Source organism: Saccostrea cucullata, unplaced genomic scaffold (genome assembly GCF_032062105.1).
Source record: "Saccostrea cucullata isolate Sc308-1 unplaced genomic scaffold, CSIRO_AGI_Scuc_v1 ctg7477, whole genome shotgun sequence".
In the NCBI taxonomy this organism is placed as follows: domain Eukaryota; kingdom Metazoa; phylum Mollusca; class Bivalvia; order Ostreida; family Ostreidae; genus Saccostrea; species Saccostrea cuccullata.
The window spans coordinates 1-22,542 of record NW_026927847.1 but is presented as its reverse complement, the minus strand read 5'-3'; the positions used below and the strand labels follow the sequence as shown (position 1 = coordinate 22,542).

Sequence of the window (22,542 nt, the reverse complement as noted above, 5' to 3'; positions counted from 1 at the left end):
TTTACAATTTCGATGTTTTCACAGCTTATACTTAACCATTTAAACGTCATATTTACTACTCCACAAGTTATAGGTAAGTGTATTTTATAAATGTCCTGCAAATATTCTGATGCAAGCAAAAAAGAAAGTAGTTTAAGCCCTACCTGCGTAATACACATTGACTCGAATGATATTGTTTTTACTCGTTTGGTGTCAGAAATTAAAGATCATTTACTTTATATTAAGAAACAATGAAGAAGAGATAATATAACATTTGTTTTCCAAAATGGTCGTCAAAATGCAAACGAGATAGCGCCCTCTGACGGTTACAGTTTCTTTACCAGACTCTCTGCTGGTCGGAGATTTACAGAGAGAGACAGCCGAATGTCTGGTTGAACGAGACTACATATTCACAAATGTTTTTAATAAAATCAAATTCGAACTACTTCCTGTTTTTTTTTTTATCTCCTACTCAACAGGGCAAGCAAACTTTCTTTTTTAAGTTGGCCTGAGCGGATCGAGAGTCGTTTCTGACGCAAGTCATTGTGACGCATCCCAAATGATACAATACAAAGTAAAAATGCCGCATAATAACAAGAAATAAATTGTTTAAATGTAAATATTCATTAAAGTTTGACTTCATAAAATACCTTTATAGTCTTTGCTAAGAGCATTTTCCTCATCTGTGCCTTTATATGTTGTAAGAATTGTTGTTGATGGCAATGCCGTTGTTGTTGATGTTGATGTCGTCGTATCTGTTGTTGTTGATGTTGATGTCGTCGTGTCTGTTGTTGTTGATGTTGTTGTTGAAGTTGTTAGTCGGGTATTCACATGTTCCATTCGTTCCTGATAAATAGAATTATGGAATTGAATGCATTGCCTACAGATGGAAGGTAAAACTTTTAAATTATCGAATTAATGAGTGATTGAATTAAAAATGTATTTATTGCCTTATTGTATAGGTAATATTTCTGAAAATACTATATAAAACAGACATTTTTGAATTAGAGATAAAAAAACATATCCTCTACCGAAACAGAATCTTTCAGGGCAGGCGTCTAGTGCCGGTAGACAGTACACGTGATGGGTGCCGCAGTTCTTTATCTGTACATCGTACTCTTTAAACACAGCAATCGGAGAATCCAGTTTTACAGAGTTTCCTGGAAACAACACCATCAGCTACTTGTGGTAAGGTTCCTGAAATTAAAAGTCATTGTATTCTTTGACACGTTCTTGATACTTTAATCTACCTTATCAATTATATGAGACAAAAGCACTGCTATCAAGTACATGCAATTTCATTGACTTTTCTTTTGAAATACATATTTTTGTGTATGTTTCACCTCCTTCTAGACTCCTATTGTGACGCCAACACTTTCCGATGGAGGGCTACAAATTTTAAAACTGTACGAGTGACGTAACATCGTTTTTGAAAGAGGGGGGGGGCAGCCAAAGAGAAAAAAAACGACTTACCTGAAAAAAAATTGAGAAGCGAAGAAAAAAGGAAAATTGTCCAAACTTGGAAATCCTGTTTCATGGGTGAGAGGGGGGGGGGTGATCAACTAGTATTAGTACCATATTCTATTCATTTAATGCTACATTACCCTTCTTTTACTTTACTGTAACAAAACAGGGGAGCAATTACAAGTTATGTATGATGGGAAAAAAGTGGAGGGGGACAGCTGTCAGGAATCTTTTTATTGTGTCAGCACCTACAGCGTGCGATACAGGAGTTCGGTTTAAACGATATCATCCAAAGGACCCTTCACCAAGTCCCGAAGTGGGAATCAAACCAGCACAGTAAGGATTAACTCCCCGACTTTGGAGCAAAATCTCTAACCACTTCACTTAATTGAGATTTTTAGAAGTAACATAAAAAAATAGAAAAACAAAAACAATCAATTCAATAGAAAAAAACGGAAACTATAATCAAATAAAAAAAATTTAAAATGTCCAAAATTTACCATTATACCATACGGGATAAATAGCCCCACAGCTGCTGAGGGCGGGACACTGATCTAGTATAGGTTCGTCTGACCTGTACCATCCCGGGGTCTTGTATCGATCACATGGGACATGAGGTTGTGTCCCGTCATATGGGCAGTTCGGGGTTCGTGCATACGGCTCAAAAAGCTCTCCGGCTGCCGTACAGGGATCTATTAACAATAACAAAATATTTACAGGATATTTGTAATTTTAATTTGTCATTATTAGATGTTTTAAAAGAACGTGATTTAAAAAATAAATAATAAGGAGTATATTCAGATATTATATTTCTAAGAATTAGGGCTTTAAAATTGATAGTATTTCACAATTATTCATAACGGCATTTATGTTTTTTTTTTTTATCGTCGAGATATTAGGAGAAATTCATTCTATTGTGTAACTATCATTAAGAGGTCAGTGTTGGAAGTATAAATTAAAAGAAGCAAGATAAATTTCAAATTATCTAAATACCTTTTATCAACCAAATATATAACAAACTTAGATTTCATGACTATTATGTTGACTTGCATTTAAAAAAATCAAATCATATATTTGATTGGTGTGAAAGGCATTTCATGTTTTAAAACAACTTCCATTGACTTATAGTTCCACTTTTGAACACATCTGTTGTCCAACAGATTGTAAAGAGGTGGATTAACATATTTACATTTTAAATGAGTTCCCTACACTGTTAAGTTGTTTGCTATTCTTTGAATATTTGTTTTATGTGCTTCTAATTTTTAAATGAAATATAGTTCAAACAAATTTTGTCGTTTACTTTTATCACCACTACGTGGTTATCAATATGTTCCCTCCATTCCAGCCCGATCTATCATTGACATCTCATTCCGGCCGCAAAAAAAGAGTACTCTGAGCTTTTCATTTTATTTCGTTTAGAACATTTAAAAGTCTGTCGTAAATTTAAAGAAAATAACAGCAGATTATATATATCTTATTTTTAATTTTTCATACTATTTAATATTACATTATTAATACACTGAATTGACGACGGATTTCGTAATTCCCAATCATGACAAGGAGCACACGGTGGATGTGACCAGTCAGCAGGGGAATTTCACCCCTCCATCGCACCTGATGTTTTAGAGGTTCCTGCTGTTCTGTCTCAATTTTATTGTTTTACAGGTTTTTGATCTTGCAAACTGTCCGTCATGATCTCATTATCTTTTATTAAACGTGTCAAATTTCCTGTAAATTGTATCTAGATAAGACAGGTTAACATAGAGAAAAATAGAATGCATATGTATAAACCTACCAGTAACGCCGCCGCAGTAATAAGTTGATTCTATCAATAAGAAAATAAATTATTAAAAAACTCTATATATAACACATACAATAAGAAAATAAATGAAATTTAGGAATGATGAAAATTGTGTTCATTGGACCATTTTGTCATTTCCATTTATGCTTTGTTCCCAAAAAGTATAATTGCTTTTCCATTAATATATTAAAATTTGATATAGAAAAACACATCAAAAAGTTTCAGAGTCAGTTTACTCAATTATATAGAGTATTCAATTTGCAGAGAGATCAAATATGCAAATTTACATACCTACATTAGTCTCGGAATTTAAAATGAAGACACAAACAGTCGTAAGGGAGGAAAACTTTATCTACGTCAAATAATAAAAATAAGATATTATTACAAATTTATCCGATTTCAATGAAAATTAATAAATATACAGATGTAAATAAATTCATAAACTATCTATGATAATTATAACAGTAAGGAAATTTAGAGTACAATATATCTACACTTCTTAATGTTTGCAATTTATGCAAGGACATGAAAAAGTAGTTGAATATTTGCCAGCAATGCATATTATAGTTTTGGGACGGCATTGCATAATATCGATTGCTCTTTAAAAAGCAAATTAAAATGTCAAATCTATACAGGAAAAACCAAATAGCTGAAACATTGATTTATTCCATACTTGACATACAAATTATTGAATTCTTTCAAGAAAAACTTGAATTTGTCACTAGGACTTTTTAAGAGCAGACGTTGAATTTAGTGAATTAAACTTTTTATTGGGGATGGACTCAGCATAATTATGTATTTTTTTTTTATTTTTGTATTTAAAAAGGCATTTTTTTTTTATTTTTTGACGTGATATGATCAATATGTATTTTTGATTTTACCCCGCTTCTCAAATAAAATTTATATGTTGAAATGATGTAAATAAAATCTATAAAATATAAACCTCTGAATTTGCCATATGATAATGTACGTAAAAACAGACATACACATACCAATTCTCATGTAGGCATAACACTTAACTAATGTAGACATATGAAATCTCACATTTAACTCTGTAGACAAGGAAGTGGATAGTGCAAAGAAAAAATTGAAAACAATCATAATAAAAGAGGCTGTACAAAAGTAGTCTTAACTCACCTCCATTTTGTATTATTCTTCACATCGTAGATTTATTGGTGTCTCTTCTTCCTGTTTTTATTCCCCTGGATCATATTCCATGTGTAGCTTTACACGGTATAAATAAACAACGCTCATATCACATACGGGGCCTGGACTAGAAAACGATAAATATATAGTGTTTCAAGTCAATGCATTTAAAACTCTGTTACGAATAAAGGACGTTCAATATACGCGCCATTCTATCGCAAATAATCGATGATATTAACAGCGGTTTATGCTTTTGGAATGAATACAAGAACAACAATAGTGTCCATGGTAATATCAATCATTAAGGAAAAAGGAAGTAAAATACTGTTTCGGTGAATTTAAAATCCAGAACGGAATAAAGTACTGCAAAAAATACGAGTATGGGGAATTCCCGTTCCTGAGTTGTACAATAAACATATGGGGCTTTAAAAAATCAATACGCAGCTAACTAAATAATTGAGTCTAATATTAGCGGCGAATTTGTGTAGATGTACTTAAAATGAGAACCCCGGACCCTGGGGCCACGAAAGTCACAAATTAGGAAGAAGCATCCTTCATCGTCATAACTATCTACATAGTTCATCATGACATGGGCTTAATAACTAAAAATAGAGGAGAAGATTTCTAAAGAATTTATGCAACTCCACTATATAATCAATAGAACCCTGCTTTAAAACCAGAACCTCTTGCCTTGAGGCCACGAAATTCAAAATTTTGGAAGATACATTGAATTTCTTGCTCATCATAATTTTGTACTGTGTTAGTTTATTTGATACCCAGGAACAAAGAAGAAGATTTTCAAAGAATTTATTTAATTTCACAATATAATCAATAGAACCCAGCTCTTACTAAAGAACTGCTGGTCCTTGGGCCAAGAAATTCACAATTTTTGAAGAGTCTTATTTAACATACATGTAACAACGTACTTGGTTAGTTTATTTAATGCTCAGAGAGAGTAGAAGATGTTCAAGATCAAGAAAACAGTAATTTGTCAGCAGGAACATATGTGGAAAACTTAACACCCATTCTCAGTATAAGGGCTCAAATAATGTCGCCTCATTTTCATTTAGAAGAAATACCACTGATGTAATTTTTAAATCAACATTATAAATAGTCATATAACAATGAATAAGAATTCATATAATTATCGATCTGAAAGGGTATTTAAGGAGTTCCAAATTCAAATATAGTAGCCTATTTGAAATGTACGTTACTATCGCCGAGGCGAATATTATGCTGGATCCCCTCTGTGTAATATATAGTTTTGATTCTCAAGTAAAAATTTTCTGATGATAGTTTTGTTCTCATTTATTTATTGATGGGCTAAATTAGAAATTTCAAAGGATTAATTACTCCTACTTAGATAATGTAACATGAAATTGAACAATTTGAGCAACTTTTGTAAATATGTTTACGGAATGAAAGACATTTTCAATCGTAGAGATAAGAAAGAAATGTACGTTACCTATATTCTTCCATTAAGAAATATATATTAAGTAGAAAATATGAGACGACTCTGAATAAGCAACCCCTTGTATCCTGTAAACTGGCAAAGACGTTTTGCTCAACACAATTAAAATCTATTTTTTACATGAAAAGTAATCATTTGAAATGTACGTTAATGAAATGTACGTTACAATGAAATTCGAATTAAGTGAATCTCGCACGAATTTTCATGTATTCTCATACTTTTACACACTAAATGTGTACACAAAGGAAAGTTTCAAAGGTTGGAGGTCGGCTAAATCCCAAAATTAATTAAAAGAAACGTTTCTGCTGAGGAAAAAAAAATATATTAAGGTCAGTTATATGTAATATACTTTTGATACCTGGTATATATTTCTGAATACGAAACCTGTATGATGCATTTCTTATGATATGAAAGTTCAAATAGTATCAATATATTGCGTGTCTAACGTACGCTTTTGGAAGAGAATTGATTTTTATATTTGAAATGTACGTTACGTATGGTAACGTACATTTTGCGTATTTCTAACTGACATTTTTTTTTAATTTAGTCAATGAATTGCGTTTACACGAGCGAAACAAAATTATCGTTACAATCCATTTGACAAATGACCACATAAATCCATCTAAATGCACCCCCAATCCTCGTAAATGTGGTAGACTGTTACCACATGCTAGAAACTTTATTTTTAAGTGTATTAAATTCATCTTTGGCAACCTTTTTGCATTTTGTTTACTTTTGATATGCGACTTTTCGTCAATATTAATTTAATTGTTGTTGATAATTTAAAACAAGGTATGCATTCGATTATAATTGGTAAAAAAAAAAACAAAAAAAAGCAAAACAAACAAACTCAGAACACAAGACACTACTAAGTCAAAAACGTGCTGACATTCCCATTTTTTACTGACAAACTTAGAAAATTACTGACAATGTGCTGTCGTTACTGTAAAACTTAGACAATTACTGACCTTTTTACTGCCGGTACTGATAAACTTAGAAAAGTGCTGACAATCTTAGTCGGTGCTGATAAACTTAGACAATTACTGACCCGTTTACTGTCCCTGCTGAAAAACTTAGACAAGTGCTGACATTTACTGATAATTACTGTCCCTATTGTTCTCGCTCTCGTGGAGGCTGCAGAGGTGTGAAATTGATTTTTTTTTTAAATTTCAACATAGATTATTATTTCATTTAATTGTTTTTTTATATAATTTCTAACTATGTCCAGATGATATCTTTGGGAAAAAAATGCTTCTTTGGTCTATTTATAGAAAATTGATTTGTAGAAAAAGAGAAGGGATAAAGAATTTCAAAACCTTCAAAAAGATAAGCAATTAAAAAAAAATAAAAATTTTTCTTTAGTAGTTAGATACCAGGTATGAAATTTTACAGAGGTCTTCTCCTTCTCATAATTAAGGAGACTGGGGGGTCAACAAATTAACCAAAAATTAACCACCAGAATTAACTTATTTTTTTAGATATGGTATATTAAGCTTTCATCTATTATTTGGCAAAGAAAAAATTCCTACATTTTAGTTAAAAAATTTTATCATTTTTTAAATTTTTATATGGAGCTCTTCTTTTAAAGGAGATCGAAATAGTATGAAAATGGCTGCCACATCCCAGCCTCGTTAAACAATGTTATTACATGACATGCATTTTATAAATATTTTCTTAATTAACGTTGACTCCCTGACTTTCTTTAATATTAAATTAAAGAATTAAACTGTAAGGTTAGATGTGTTTTATTCAATTTTGATTTAATTTATTCAAATTAGTTTGAATAATTTTAATAAACTCATAGCGCGAGGTGAGGCCGTGGGTGCCCCCTTTTTGAGGAAAGGCGTTTTTTTTTTATATAGTTTTCTTATTATGTTCCCCAAACGAAGTTGGGGAACATATTGTTTTTACTCTGTTTCTTATTAAGGTCTTCCGTCTTCACGGAAGACCTTATAGTGATTCTACTGTTTCTTATTATTATTCTTATTATTATTATTATTATTCTTTTTTTTTGACAAAATTTTGTGCAGGCGATTTATCGAAAACTATTCAGCGGTTTTTCATGAAACTTTCACAAAATATGTGTCATTATATGAAGTTGTTACATCCGAAGAGAAATTTGGAAAATTCGCTTCTGGTGCCAAGTTATGGACAATTTCCTGATTTTAAAATGCGATTTTGTCGCCCCTTTTTATCGAAAATGGCTAAGGATATGAACTGGAGACTTATTGGAGATGATAGTTTTTGTGGTTTGCAGAATCACCTTCTTGTGCGTCGTCAGTACTTCCGGTTGTTACGAATTGCAAATTTAAAAAATTCGTATTTTCTAACTTTTTTGTTTTAAAGTATTTTTCATTTATATTTGGTATATTCATAGAAGTCTTCCGTATAATGCTTACTATTTAATTTGTTTGAATGGTGATAAATCTAAACTCTAGATATTAGCATTCAAAAATCTGAAGCGGGTCCAAAATGGCGGCTGTCTCTGTCAACGCCGACATTTCGCAATAGTGGTTTACGGAGGCAGTCGAGCGTTTGCTTGAACGAAAGTAACATAAGGATAAAAGAAATGTAAAGGAATACTTCGATTGTCACGTCGTTGTTACGATGCAGTTCTAAGTCAAACTAACCTCTTCTATAATTGGTTTTGGCTGGTTTTCAATGTAGAAAAACAAAAGATCTTTTGCGCACAATGTGCAAAAAATTCGATACCTTTAATCATGGAAAAACATATAAGTAATACTTTCTCAAAAAAGAATATCAATTAATATTTTAATTATAAATCTTAACCACTGTTTTTCCTATACACACTTGTGTCATATTGAACTATAAATAAGACAAAAATAAGATTTTTTTTAAAGATCGCTTCATGGAGTTTATTTTAGCATTCTTGTTTCAAAGATCTGATTCAAGTTATTGAGCAAGAATGATTCTGATTCCTTGACCATCAAAGGGCGAGCCATGTTTTTCGGCGAAACGTTTCATCCTTTTTCTATTAACTAATCGGGATAGTTCACTTTGGGGATACAACAGGAAATTGAACAAAAAAAATCATAACCGTTTCACCGCTTTAGTGTTAAAGCATATATACAATATTGACTTTTTAAAATGTTTTAAATATACTTTCTAAATCTGGAATCTTAGGCTATAAGAACGTTCTTTTTTTTTTAATTTCATTGAAGCTCTCACACCTATTTAATAGAACATTCCAAAGAAAAAGCGCGAAGATTAACTCGTGGCATTTGGCGCTAAATTTTGAATAGTGACCTGCCTTTCATAATTTTAAGAGAGAGCACTGTTTTGTACATATGTACAAGTAGATTTAGTGTAGATGTCCCGATAGTGTAATATTTAGTGCGACGGAGTTTTGTGCTGGCGACTTGTGTTCAATCCCCCTTGTGTGCAAATCTTTTTCAATTTTTCTTTCGACGATTTTACGTTTTGTTTTCCGGAAGCGGACGGAAGACCTCTCGTTGCTCGCAACGAGTTTCATGTCTAGTTATTATTATTATTTTATTATCATCCTCATCACATCATCATTTATTATTATTTCTAAACTACAACCAGCTAAAAGGTGAAATGTTTTTAGGGTCAGTAGACATGTATATGTGAAATGAAGTTTCTGCGCGCATGTTTGAAAAATTACTTTCTCTTTCGTGCAACTGAACCAATATATCTATTTCGCGTAACTTTTATATTTTTTGATGAAATGTTTTGAAACTCATAATGTAAGGACTGTTTGTTTTATTTAAACAAGATTCGTTTCTTTGAAACTTATGCAAACACGTGAAATTGTGAACATTGACCCAGAGATCATTTCTTTTTTTTTACGAAAAACTGTTTGTAAATATAATAATTTGAATTGAATATCCTTTGAATGATAGCAAAGTTTTTTAAGAAATCAAAACACACAATGCGCTGCAAAATATTGGCTGAAATTTTGAATAGCTATAACTCCCTTGGTTTTCAACCAAACAATTGGATTTTCTTATCATAATTATATAATTTTTTCTTCTACAAGAAGGTATGGTCACCATGCACATGCATCAAAAGCGCATTATGCTGCAATTTTAGATTGGCTTATTGCTTTAAACAGCTATAACTCCCTTGGTTTTCAACCAAACAGTTGGAATTTGGAACAAAGATATATATAATGGACATTTTAAAGTTACCCTGCACAAATACACGTGCATGTACGTCGCTGCTTGATTGGCTGAAACTTTAAACAGCTATATACACAAAAATGAGTTTTATCTATATATATAAACTTTAGTATTAAATGACATTGAAAATTTAGCATATTAAAATATATAGATTGTGTAAGAATTTGATATGGTCATTACGCACATGCATTAACATGCGCAAGTGTGCAATGATAAAATTTGAATGAACATGGTACACTTCTTGGTAAACGTTGTTAAAGTCTCAAATGCAAAAAGTTTGTCTTATTTAATTACGCTGTCAGTGAATATGACTATAAAAGAGAGTTGGGGAATAATTTTTTCATCTGAATGGTCCCCGTTATATTAACACTAGTTATGTACAATTTTAAATTATGTGGAGGCCGCCCATATTTGTTTTTGTGCAGTCAAACATACCCAAATCTCTGTACTTCTCAGTAGATTTTTTAATTAAAAGACAGACATTGGATTTGACTTCACAGGTAAAGACTTTTTATTTTATTCATTGGGCAGTGGGAGGGGGGCTACGGGCCACACTTGTATTATTGATCCTTTGACATTCATTGATAAAAGTACTGTCCGCATTATTCTTAGAAATAATGTACATCTTGTAGCTGATTTTCGAATCTGGATTTTCTGATTTCAAAAAGTGTTATTTTAATTCAAATACATGAAAAAATATGACATTTTATATTTTTCATCTTTTGTCTATGCATACTCACTGAAACGTTTCAAAACTTTGATAGAAACTAGTGCTAATTGTAACGGGAACCGTTAACATGTATTAATTTCCAATTTTCCTTTTTATTAATTGCTTGAAGCTTCATTAAATCTATTTCTGGTAATTTAATGAACTTTAACAAAATTTGGGGGAAGGATTACCAATTATATTCAAATTTTAGCATAACACCCATCGCGCATGTGAATGCAGATGCGTTATGACCATATCATATTACACTATCACATATATAGGATTTCCTGTTTGAGCAATTGGCTATTTTTATCCAACGAGTTGTGTGTTTTTATCCCCGAGCCTTGTAAAGTGTTTAAGTGTCAAAAGCGGCATCATTTTAAGATGATCCTAAATATACTATAATTCTTTATAGATAATTTTTTTACTATCAATGTGTATTTTATATATACAAACTGTATTCAAAGTTCCTTTGCTTCTTTCTATTCAAATAACGTAATAAATAATAATTACGCTGTATGAAATAGTTCAGTCATATATTAAAGATTTTCAGCATTAATTTTTTTAATTGATACAATAAGATTTGTTAAAAGCATATCAAATAAAGTGAAATTTACAAAATAAGCTTTCTATATCTCAAACACATGTATTTGTTTATTTACATTACGTACGCGGCGATAAGAGAGATAACTCTTAATGATATAACGATATCACATGAGCTATATCAATTTGTCAATAAAGGTAAAAATATGTGATAAATTTAAATATACTATATATCTATAATTGAATTCAGTCCATTTTGCTTATAAAATGCATTTCTTTTGAAAAATCAATTTTAAGGTTCAAGCAATATTAAATATGAGTGCGTGCACGTGCATATGAACCTTCTTGTAGGAGTTCCTTTACTTTGATCTATTTTGAATCTTAACCTTTATTTAAAAAAAGAGAGTTATAGCATAATTTTTAAGTTTCATAAAATAGATTTGGATTACACATGTCAATATTAATTTCATGATTTCTTTTTTTGATATCATTTGCAAACATATCCTAAAAATTAAAATTAATGTTTTAAATTTCAAAGCATATTTTAGTCAAAAAACAACAGGGGATAAACCATTTAAAGTTTCTTTCTGAATCCTCAGAAAGATATACGATATATTAACATTTCTTCTTACATTTAGTAAAATATATTTCTTTTAAATGATTTTTCTAAATTTCAAAGCATTTCATCAAAAAAAAAGGAGATATAGCCTTTTAAAGTTTCAGCCAATCATTGAACACGCAATTAATTTCTGTAAATTATTTTGATATCATATTGTATGAAAATCCTTGTGTCTTTTCTATTTTTAAAATTTCAAAATATTTCAAAAAAAAAAGAGATATTGAAATTTTTGTTTCAGCCAATCAATGTCAAAGCTCAAAGCATGCGCGTGAGTTCGTGTAATTTGACAGTGTCATGATACCACTATTTATATCTTTATGTAATGAGTTTCAAATATTTGTGTAAAAAATTTAAAAGTTATGGCCATAAATAAATTCTCATTTCATTTTTTATGGCCCGCACGTGCAAGCGTATGCGCGCAAATTGACCTTGTTCCGCACACCTAATACACACCCATTAACCCTAAAAAGGTTTTAACTTAGTTTGGTGAACAGTTTATTAAACTTACAAAATAGAAACAGAGCAAACACTGACTTCAAAAACATCAGAAGTTGGATCAGGTGTCATGGAGGAGTGAACATCCCCTGCCAAAGCCGTCACACCCGCAATGTGTTCCTTGTCATGATCGGGAAATAACGACATAATCCGTCGTCAATTTATAAAAATGTAAAACGAAAAGTAATGAAGTCCAAAAATGGTTTAACCCTCCTAATCTATGTTAATTATGCTGCAAATACAATTATTCATTTTTGCTACTTCCGAAAACCGGAAGTGACGACATGTATAAAATGTCTTCAAACAGTTATGTAGGTTTTTAATGAATTAATAAGACAGTACAACCAGTGTAAGAAATTGCGAAGGGAGTTATTTTGAGAAATTTCACTGCGTTGTTTTTGACGTTATAATGTTGTTAAGTATGTTCCGCAGTGACAAATATATTTAAAATTAAGTACCATGATTTCAATTTAATCAAATAGATAGAAAATTCCCATATCGATCAAATTAACATGAATACTTCTGCATTTGAAAATGTGTTGATCATAAACCTTTTCAAATTTATAACAGCCAGAGCGATATTTAAGATTACTTTGAATGACCTTATGTCAATTTTAAAAAAAATATTTCCAGTGTTCAAAAGATATCAAAACTTATAGGTGTCAAAAAGTTTGATGATTCTCAATCGTAGAGATGGTGTTTTTAAAGCATGACATTTAAATTCACCTTGTTGTTTAAAAAGATATTGAGTAAGTTGTTTAAAATTATGCTAAATAAAAAATAAGCATTTTGCAAGAAATTCTGTGTTTCACAGTCAGTGAGGAATATTATTGTCTGTTTCCAAACAAGAAAAAGAAGAACAAAGGAAACAAATTTTGATTGAAATATTTTGTCATCAAAACCAAATTAAACGCATAAGGTTCAAGGTCATTAAACAATACAAAAAGTGGTGCATGGAAAACACAGCCTTTTTAAACATCAGAGGTTGGATCTGATATCATGGATGAGTAAGCATTCCCTTCCGAGCGGTCACGCCTGCCATGTGTTTGCCGAAATGATGGGGAAGTAACGGACATTTCTGTAAACAAATCAGGTTATAAATAATGGCCTCAATATTAGCATGAAGGATGTAAGTCAGCATCTGATTTAGTGATATATTTAAAGTATTTGCTTACAAGCTCAGTGACGACGACGCACGGAAAAATTACTTTTTATGCTCCCAGAGACATATGCTAACCCAAAACTTGTCAAAAACAGCAAAAAAATGCGTTTTCCGACTACTTCCGGTTTGACCGGAAGTGACGAGATAAAAACCTTGTTTGCTATAAACGTTTATTGCTTGTCATTTTGAACAACTTTGCTTCTTTACGTATTACAAATTCTAAATACTTTTTGAGATATAAAGGAAAAACTTTCGGCCCCTCTCGGCCCCTAAATTAAGGGGCCAGCCCTTTTTCTGAGGTATCATTTGAAAGATCTCTGAATTCTGTACATTTTTTGTTCTACATGTTTTAACAAAATATTTCTAGGTAAAAAGTTATTGTAGAAAAGGTGTTTAAAATTTTGAAATTCTTGACAGGACTATTTTTGGGCCATAGCGAGCGTCGGCGCTTCGTACTTCCGGTGGTTGTGATATACGAAATTCACTTCTCCAAAGGTTGCTCTAGCTTCACTGAAAATTTCATGCTTCTGCGTTGAGTGGTTTTTCAGAAAACTGCCGGACAAAGTGACCCTCTGAAAATCACTAAAACGCGGAAAACTCAAAACCGGAAGTGACGTCATCAAAACCAAAAAATATATATCTAGTTTTTTTTTATTCTCTATCAGTCCTGAAAGTTTCATGAAAATCGAGCAAGCCGTTTTCGAGAACTCGCGTGCACAAAATCGGTAAGAAAAAAAACAATAATAATAATAATAATAAAAATAGTGGAAAAGAAACCTAAGAATAACAGTAAGGTCTTCCGCTGAAGACGGAAGACCTTAATAAAAGTGAAAAAGAAACCTAAGAATAACAAGAAGGTCTTCCGCTGAAGACGGAAGACCTTAACTAGTGCTAATTGTAACGGGAACCGTTACAGATGTTCCCCAAACGCTCCCCAACTCCCTTTTAGTGCCTAAAAACCATTTTAGGTTAAAAAACGAGGGAGTTATAGCCTTTTGAAGTTTCAGCCAATCAGATTGCAGCACACATGGATGCACGTGATTTCATAAATTTTTATCTTTATCGCATGAAAGGATATCATAATGAATGACTATATTTCAAATTCCAAACATTTCGTCAAAAAACAAAGGAGATATAGCTAATTAAAGTTTCAGCCAATCAGATTGCAGCACACGTGCATGCGCGTGATTTCATGAACTTCTTTCTATATCATATTGTAGGATATTCTAATGCACGACTATGTTTTAAATCTCAAAGCATTTCGTCAAAAAACAAAGGAGATATAGCCATTTAAAGTTTCAGCCAATCAGATTGCAGCACGCGCGCATGCGCATGCTTTCATGAAAAATTTTATATATCATGTCGTAGATCTTCATAATATAGGACTATGTTCAAAATTTCAAAAGATTATGACAAGAAACAAGAAAGATATTGAGACTTTAGTTTCAGCCAATCAGAGCGAAGCGCACGTGCATGCGCGTGAGATCTTGCTATTTTGACTATGCCATCTTGTCTATACTACTAATGTATCCTTACATTATGAGATTCAAAAAAATTCATTAGAAAAAAGAAAAGTTACAGCAATATCCATTATTTTGGTCATTTCACGTGTTGCACGTGCGCGCTCTTGCAAGCACGTGCGCGCAAAATGACCTTCGTTCGGCAAATCTACATAACATGTCTACTGACCCTAAAAACATTTTACCTTAGTCGGATGTGTAGTTTACAAGATCACTCGTGGACAAAATTTTTCCAGGAATAATAATAATAACTAGAGCAAAGCTCGTTGCAAAGCAACGAGTAGGTCTTCCGTCCGGTTTTGACCGGAAGTGCCGGAAGTAACGTCAACAAAAGAAAGCAATGAGCTTAGTAGTCTCCAGTGACTTTATAATTTCAATTTTGCATCAAAACCTTCAAAATAAACTTTTTTTGGCTACTTCCAGTTTGACCGGAAGTGATGTCGACGGACGGAAAATTAAGTATTTTGCTTCCAGTGACATTTGTTACCCAAAAACATGTCAAAAATGGCCAAAATATCCTTTTTTTGACTACTTCCGGTTTGACCGGAAGTGACGTTATTTGACGACTTTCGACAATTCAGGCTTCATTTCCGGCTGACATCAAAGCCGAAAGACCAGAAAAAACTCAAATTAAACCATTTTTTTCTATTTCTTTTGATTCAAGAGAGAAAGTTAAATTTTTCGTCAACTTCCGGTATAAACCGGAAGTACTTCAAATCGATGCTTTTTGTTGACGATTGTGAATGTAAACATAAGTTCTGTTTGCCTTTATTCACGACGGTTTAATTTTTCAAAAAATCTTGAAATTAAACATCACTTCCTGTGTCGACCGGAAGTGACGGATGCCAAATTAAAAGACGTAATACATATCTTAAAGAGATGTTTTACCATCCCTGAAAATTTCGTGATTCAGTCTTGAGTGGTTTACAAGAAGATGCGTGGACAAAATGACGATTTTAAAAATGAAAATCGGACAAAAAATGCGACCGGAAGTGATTTTTTAAAAAATGAAAAAAAGGTCTGGAGATATTACTAAAATGCATCATTCCTGAAAAAATCATTGAAATCGGTTCTGTAGTTTTCGAGAAATCTCGTGTACTATGAAAAGGGAAAAATAATAATAATAGGAAACATAAGAAAAACAGTAAGGTCTTCCGAAGGAAGTCGGAAGACCTTAACTAGAGCAAAGCTCGTTGCAAAGCAACGAGTGGGTCTTCCTTCCTAGCGATAAGCAAAAGATTAAATGTTTCTGTCTAGATTGTTAACTTTGCTAACATTCTCTTTTTCGATTTGTCTCAAAACCCTTACTTGAATTCTTTAATTTGGTCTGAGCATGAGGTCTAAAGGGTACTCTCTCTAACAGCATTCTTGAAATCGTATCCACAACAGTTTAACTTCCAATATTATGACTTTTGATATCGGATATATCATGTTTGTTGCAATTATGTTTGTGAAACGTGTCATACTACAGAAACATAAGTGTTTTGCTACATTACCATCTTAAAAATGGCTTTAAAATCATTTAATATACAATATAACTAGGTAAATAAAATAAACAAATTATATAATAATTCAAAAAATCCAAATGTATTTACAATAATGATGAACAATCTTCATTAGTTGCAATCAGTAAGTAGAACAATACTTTTATAATAAACGCACAGAAATGTGTTGTGTATGTTTCGAATTTGAAGCTTTCCACTAGCAACTGGTGGTACCTCAATAGGAGTGTAAAATTCTCTGAAAGGTACCGGTATATTGTGAACATATTACATATGGCTGTGTATTCTTTTTTAGCGGCTTTGGCGGAATGCAGCAATCACTAAATCAAGTACAAAGCTAAAAGTCTTGTACATAAACATAAATAAGAATATCTACTCTAACTTATTCAAAAGTCAATTTCCACCAAATATTGTACAAGCTAAATATAATACATTTACAGCATTAAAGAAACAAATCTCTTTGAAGGTATTGCCCTGCATAAGAACAATTTGAATCCCCTACACTAAGGATGATCTGTGCCAAGTTTCACTTTGGTTCTGGAAAATGATATTGTGAAATTTTAGACAATGATGATAATGGATAAAATTATGTTTTTAAAAAATTTACTGGTTCCTTTAGCTCAGATGGGCTAATAAGTATGCAACAGGCACAGTTTTGGAGTTGACATTGAAATGCGACTGGACATCTCTTCAATCTTGTTTTAGAAAACTACATGTACATGCCCTATGTACTGAATTCCATGGAATCATACACATGTTTATGCCTTTAATTAGTTGTATGCGCCAAAATAACAATTTTTTTTACATTATACTGTAAAAAATACTAATGTATTACAAGATCTTATATTCCTGCTGAAGACAGAGGATCTATCTTAATCATTAGAATAAGTAAGTCTAAACTTTGAAAGGGAAGACCTTAATAAAGAGGTCAACATGCAACACAAACAAAATATTATTATATTTAAAAATAACATTTATTCCAATGTAATTACTGGTACATGTATTTCTGTTACAAAAACTATTTCACTTGAAAAACTGAGAGCAATTGATATGTTCATATTTGTGGATTTATGTTGTCAAATCAAAATTTAAAAATGATACACAGTGTGTTTAAAAATTGTATTCACAAACCAAAACTTGACTTATTTTCACTATGCTGTTTATTCCATGTCACATCCAAACAGATGATCTTCTGGCAAAACATGGTCATGCTTGGTATCAAAATTCAGTATTCAGATGAGTCACACCTATCCAAAAGAAATTGGAATTTTTAAATTTATAATTCTTTTACTAATAATAAGTGCAATTCATGAGATTATAAATTAGATTATCAAATTGAGAGATAAGATATTGTCACATTTTCTGTGTATAATTTGTAAATTTTAATGTACTCTTTCATCAATTAAAAGAAGTTTACACCAATTAAGGCAGTCATTTATGCTATCCCCTAATAAGACAACATACAAGTGCAAAGTAATCATGCTCTAGTGGGTTTAGGATAATGTGCTAGAGTATTTATGACAACATACTAGCATGAGGTGACAATGTGCTAGCATGTACGTCAGTGATAATATGCCAGCACACTGAATCCAACATGCAGTGAAGCTAACACTCAACAGATTGTTTAGAGTTGTGTTTGCATGATATTTTGTTTTGTGTAAACACAGCAGCGTGTTGTTTAAAGCTGCATTGGAGTGGCAGTCTGTTGAAATTAACATGCTAACACACTGCAACTTCACATCATTGGAACACCATAATTTTAAAACTGGCAAACCAATATCTTATGATTAATAACAAGGTAATTGCAACTGTAAATGCTGATTTCATGGTGACAATAATACCGGTAATTCACTGTATATCTGAGAACTGATCAATTATAATAAGGCGTGTCCAGATAGAGCCACTTGCTAAAGCTCAATAGCACTTTTATAAAAGCGTGCCATCTTACCAACACTAAAGACGCCATTAGGTTATCACACAGCTCGCCACCACAACACTGAAAAACACTTTCGCACTAATACAAGTTCGCACCACACGCTGTCACACTAACACACAACACACTGTGACGCTAATACAATTTCACACAACAAAATATCAGGCTAACACGAGTTCACACAACACACTATCATGCTAACACAAATTCACAAACACGCTGTCTCGCTAACACAAGTTCACACAACATGCTGTCTTGCTAACACAAGTTTTACACAACACGCAGTCTCGCTAATACGAGTTCATACAATACACCGTCTAGCTAACACAAGTACACGCAACACACTGTCACGCTTAGATGAATTCACACAACACACTGTCACGCTAACATGAGTTTACACAACACACAGTCTCACTAACACGAGTTTACACAATACACTGTCATGCTAACACGAGTTTACACAATACACTGTCACGCTAACACAAAGTCACAAAACAGGCTGTCTCACTATTCACTAACACAAGTTCACACCAAATGCTGTTGCGATAACACACTGTCATCCTAATACCATTTCACACAACACACTGTCATTCTAATACCATTTCACACAACACACTGTCAGGCTAACACAAGTTCACACAAAACACTGTCACGCTTTGTTGAATTCACAAAACAGGCTGTCTCACTATTCACTAACACAAGTTCGCAACAAACGCTGTTGCGATAACACACTGTCATCCTAATTCCATTTCACACAACACACTGTCATCCTAATACCATTTCACACAACACACTGTCAGGCTAACACGAGTTCACACAACACACTGTCACGCTAACACAAATTCAAAAAACATACAATATCGCTAACACGAGTTCACATAACACGCAGTCTGGCTAACACGAGTTCACACAATATGCATTCTCGCTAACACGAGTTCACACAACACACTATCTCTCTAACACCAGTTCACACGACAAATTTTCAGGATAACAAGTTCACACAACACACTGTCACGCTAACAAGAATTCACACAACATGCTGTCTCGTTAATAAGAGTTCACACAACACGCTGTTTTGCTAACATGAGTTTACACAACACGCAGTCTCGCTAACACGAGTTTACACAACACAAAGTCTTGCTAATACGAGTTCAATCAACACTCTGTCTAGCTAACACGAGTTTACACAACACACTGTCACACTTACACTTTATACATGATTTCACACATGACGCTGTCCCGCTAACACGAGTTTACTCAACACATCGTCAAGCTAACAAGAATTCACACAACCCACTGTCAGGCTAACACAATTAAGTTCACAAAACACACTGCCTTGCTAACACAAAACAGGCTGTCTCACTATTCACTAACACAAGTTCGCACCAAACGCTGTTAAAATAACACTGTCATCCTAATACCATTTCACACAACACACTGTCATCCTAATACCTTTTCACACAACACACTGTCAGGCTAACACGAGTTCACACAACACACTGTCACGCTAACACAAATTCAAAAAACATACAATATCGCTAACACGAGTTCACATAACACGCAGTCTGGCTAACACGAGTTCACACAATATGCAATCTCGCTAACACGAGTTCATACAACACACTATCTCTCTAACACCAGTTCACACGACAAATATTCAGGATAACAAGTTCACACAACACACTGACACGCTAACACGAATTCACACAACATGCTGTCTCGTTAATAAGAGTTCACACAACACGCTGTCTCGCTAACATGAGTTTACACAACATGCAGTCTCGCTAACACGAGTTTACACAACATGCAGTCTCACTAACATGAGTTTACACAACACGAAGTCTCGCTAATACGAGTTCAATCAACACTCTGTCTAGCTAACACGAGTTTACACAACACACTGTCACACTAACACTTTATACACGATTTCACACAACACGCTGTCCCGCTAACACGAGTTTACTCAACACATCGTCAAGCTAACAAGAATTCACACAACCCACTGTCAGGCTAACACAATTAAGTTCACAAAACACCCTGCCTTGCTAACACAAATTCATACAACACACTGTCTTGCTAACACAAGTTCACACAACACACTCACATTGCTGAGTTTAAAGTAAAGGTCTACCCTAATTTGAAGAGGTTTAACACTAACATATCTCTATATTAGTAAAGAGCTTCAAATTTAAGACAAAAACATTTATGCGGTAATGTTCCTTAACATGCATCTGGCATATAAAATGAATGAGACCTTAAAAACCTCACAGTACATGTTTACTTAGCTAATTAAAGGTCTAAATTGATGCTATTCAACAATATAGATCAACATCTCTAAGTATGTGAATGAGTGAAATTCTCAAATAAATATTATAAATCAAAGTATCAATAAGAAGCTGAACCTTACGTCGCAGGTTCCAATCCCATTGCTAAATTCTTTAGACAGGTTACTCCTATGAGACTGCATAAACCAAGATTCTGTGTCACGGTAGGTGTTAGCACAAAATGGATCTCATACTTCTTAAAGGCAATAAGTGCTGAGTACAAGTCTATATTTGCAGCTAATACCATCCCAAGTGGTGGCACCATGAAATGACTGAAAAATGTATGATTAAGGCAAATAAACAAACATTAAAGCCGCTTAACCTGAAACAGGCACTTATTATCTTACACAATAAAAGTACGTCATTTCATAGATAATATATAAAAATAAATTATAGGATTGATTTAATAGTTAATTACAACAATCATTACATGGAAAACGCAGATCAAAAACCTTATTGACAAACAGTAGTTCCTGACGGAAGTTAAGATCTGTTGTGAAGTCAATTTTGAAAAAAATAAGTTTATCGGATATATCTAATAATGAACATAATTCGAACCCGAGTATTTTCTTCTCTATTATTAGAAGCCTTAGTCATCATACATCTTTTCAAAATTAAGAAATTAATTGAATATAATTCATAGTAATTTTTATATTAATATTAGGGATGTCAAATCGGTCAATTTTTAATACTCGGTTACTCGGACGTTTTTCCGATCGAGTACCCGGGTACTCGGTAAAAGTGTAAATAAATATAAACAGGTAAATTGATGAATGTAAAACATTGTAAACTCTTGTAGAAATAAAACCACGTGCTCTGATAGAAGAATTACCCATTCATGCATTTCTGTTGTATCAATGATGAACACTTCGTGCCAGACGAAATTTATTTTTTAAGTTCAATTTATTTATCAGATAAACACAAGAAATAAAATCATTAGTGGTTCACAGTGTTTTTGTTTAAAAAAATCTACGCCGTAATTGTAATGTAACTCTTTGTTGCGTTTGACGTCCAGGTATCAGTCCTACAATTTGACATGAACTTCACCAAGTTCTAACAGAGCGGATTTTGCGATTTTCGTATACTTTTCGATCCTAGATTTTATAGTATTACGGAACGGTATTTTGTAGTGAGGTGCAACTATGGACATCATAGTTTTTAAAGCCTTTGCCTTCAACCATTGTTCATGTATTGGCATGTAATCAAACACAGACATCAACAATCGCACGTGTAATATCACCTGTTTCTTTTCTCGAGAATTTACGTCTTCTCGGAGATTTGACAAAATTGTCTAATTTATTCAATAATAACAGACCTTAAACGATGTTCAGTTAAACAAATAAAGCAAATCATTAAATTAGAGTAGAAGACAGCCGAAGGTGAGAAAAGCCAGGTAACAGGTGCTTGGTCACGATAATTACTGTATAAACACTGCCACGGGCGATAACGGTTATTTAGAGGAGTAGGAAACCCTAATTACTGTATGTACAAGTGCAATGAGTATTTTACGTTTTAAAACAGATTGTTTAATGCATTAATAAATAAACATAGAAATATTTAAAAATACACATCCGAGTAACCGAGTACCGATTTTAGTATTCGATACTCGGACGTTCGATCGAGTACCCGGTTAACCGGGTACTCGTTGACATCCCTAATTAATATGCATATTTAAAGAATAAAGGAAAATCAGATATTTTAAATGATTTTT

General features: G+C 32.8%; 1 long non-coding RNA gene and 1 pseudogene across 2 annotated transcripts; both read right to left on the bottom strand.

Annotated features, from left to right (window-relative positions):
• Positions 1-670: 670 nt before the first annotated feature.
• On the bottom strand, positions 671-4,590 carry LOC134275656 (oncoprotein-induced transcript 3 protein-like; annotated as a pseudogene).
• A 12,936-nt stretch (positions 4,591-17,526) lies between these two features.
• On the bottom strand, positions 17,527-21,357 carry LOC134275653 (uncharacterized). 2 transcript variants are annotated; one of them, XR_009993870.1, is made up of 3 exons: positions 21,284-21,326; positions 20,915-21,103; positions 17,527-17,821 (listed from the first exon to the last, which is right to left on the bottom strand). It is a non-coding gene; the product is annotated as an uncharacterized LOC134275653 (long non-coding RNA). The 2 variants fall into 2 exon arrangements; XR_009993869.1 differs by having other exon boundaries at positions 20,915-21,357.
• Between the last annotated feature and the right edge of the window lie 1,185 nt (positions 21,358-22,542).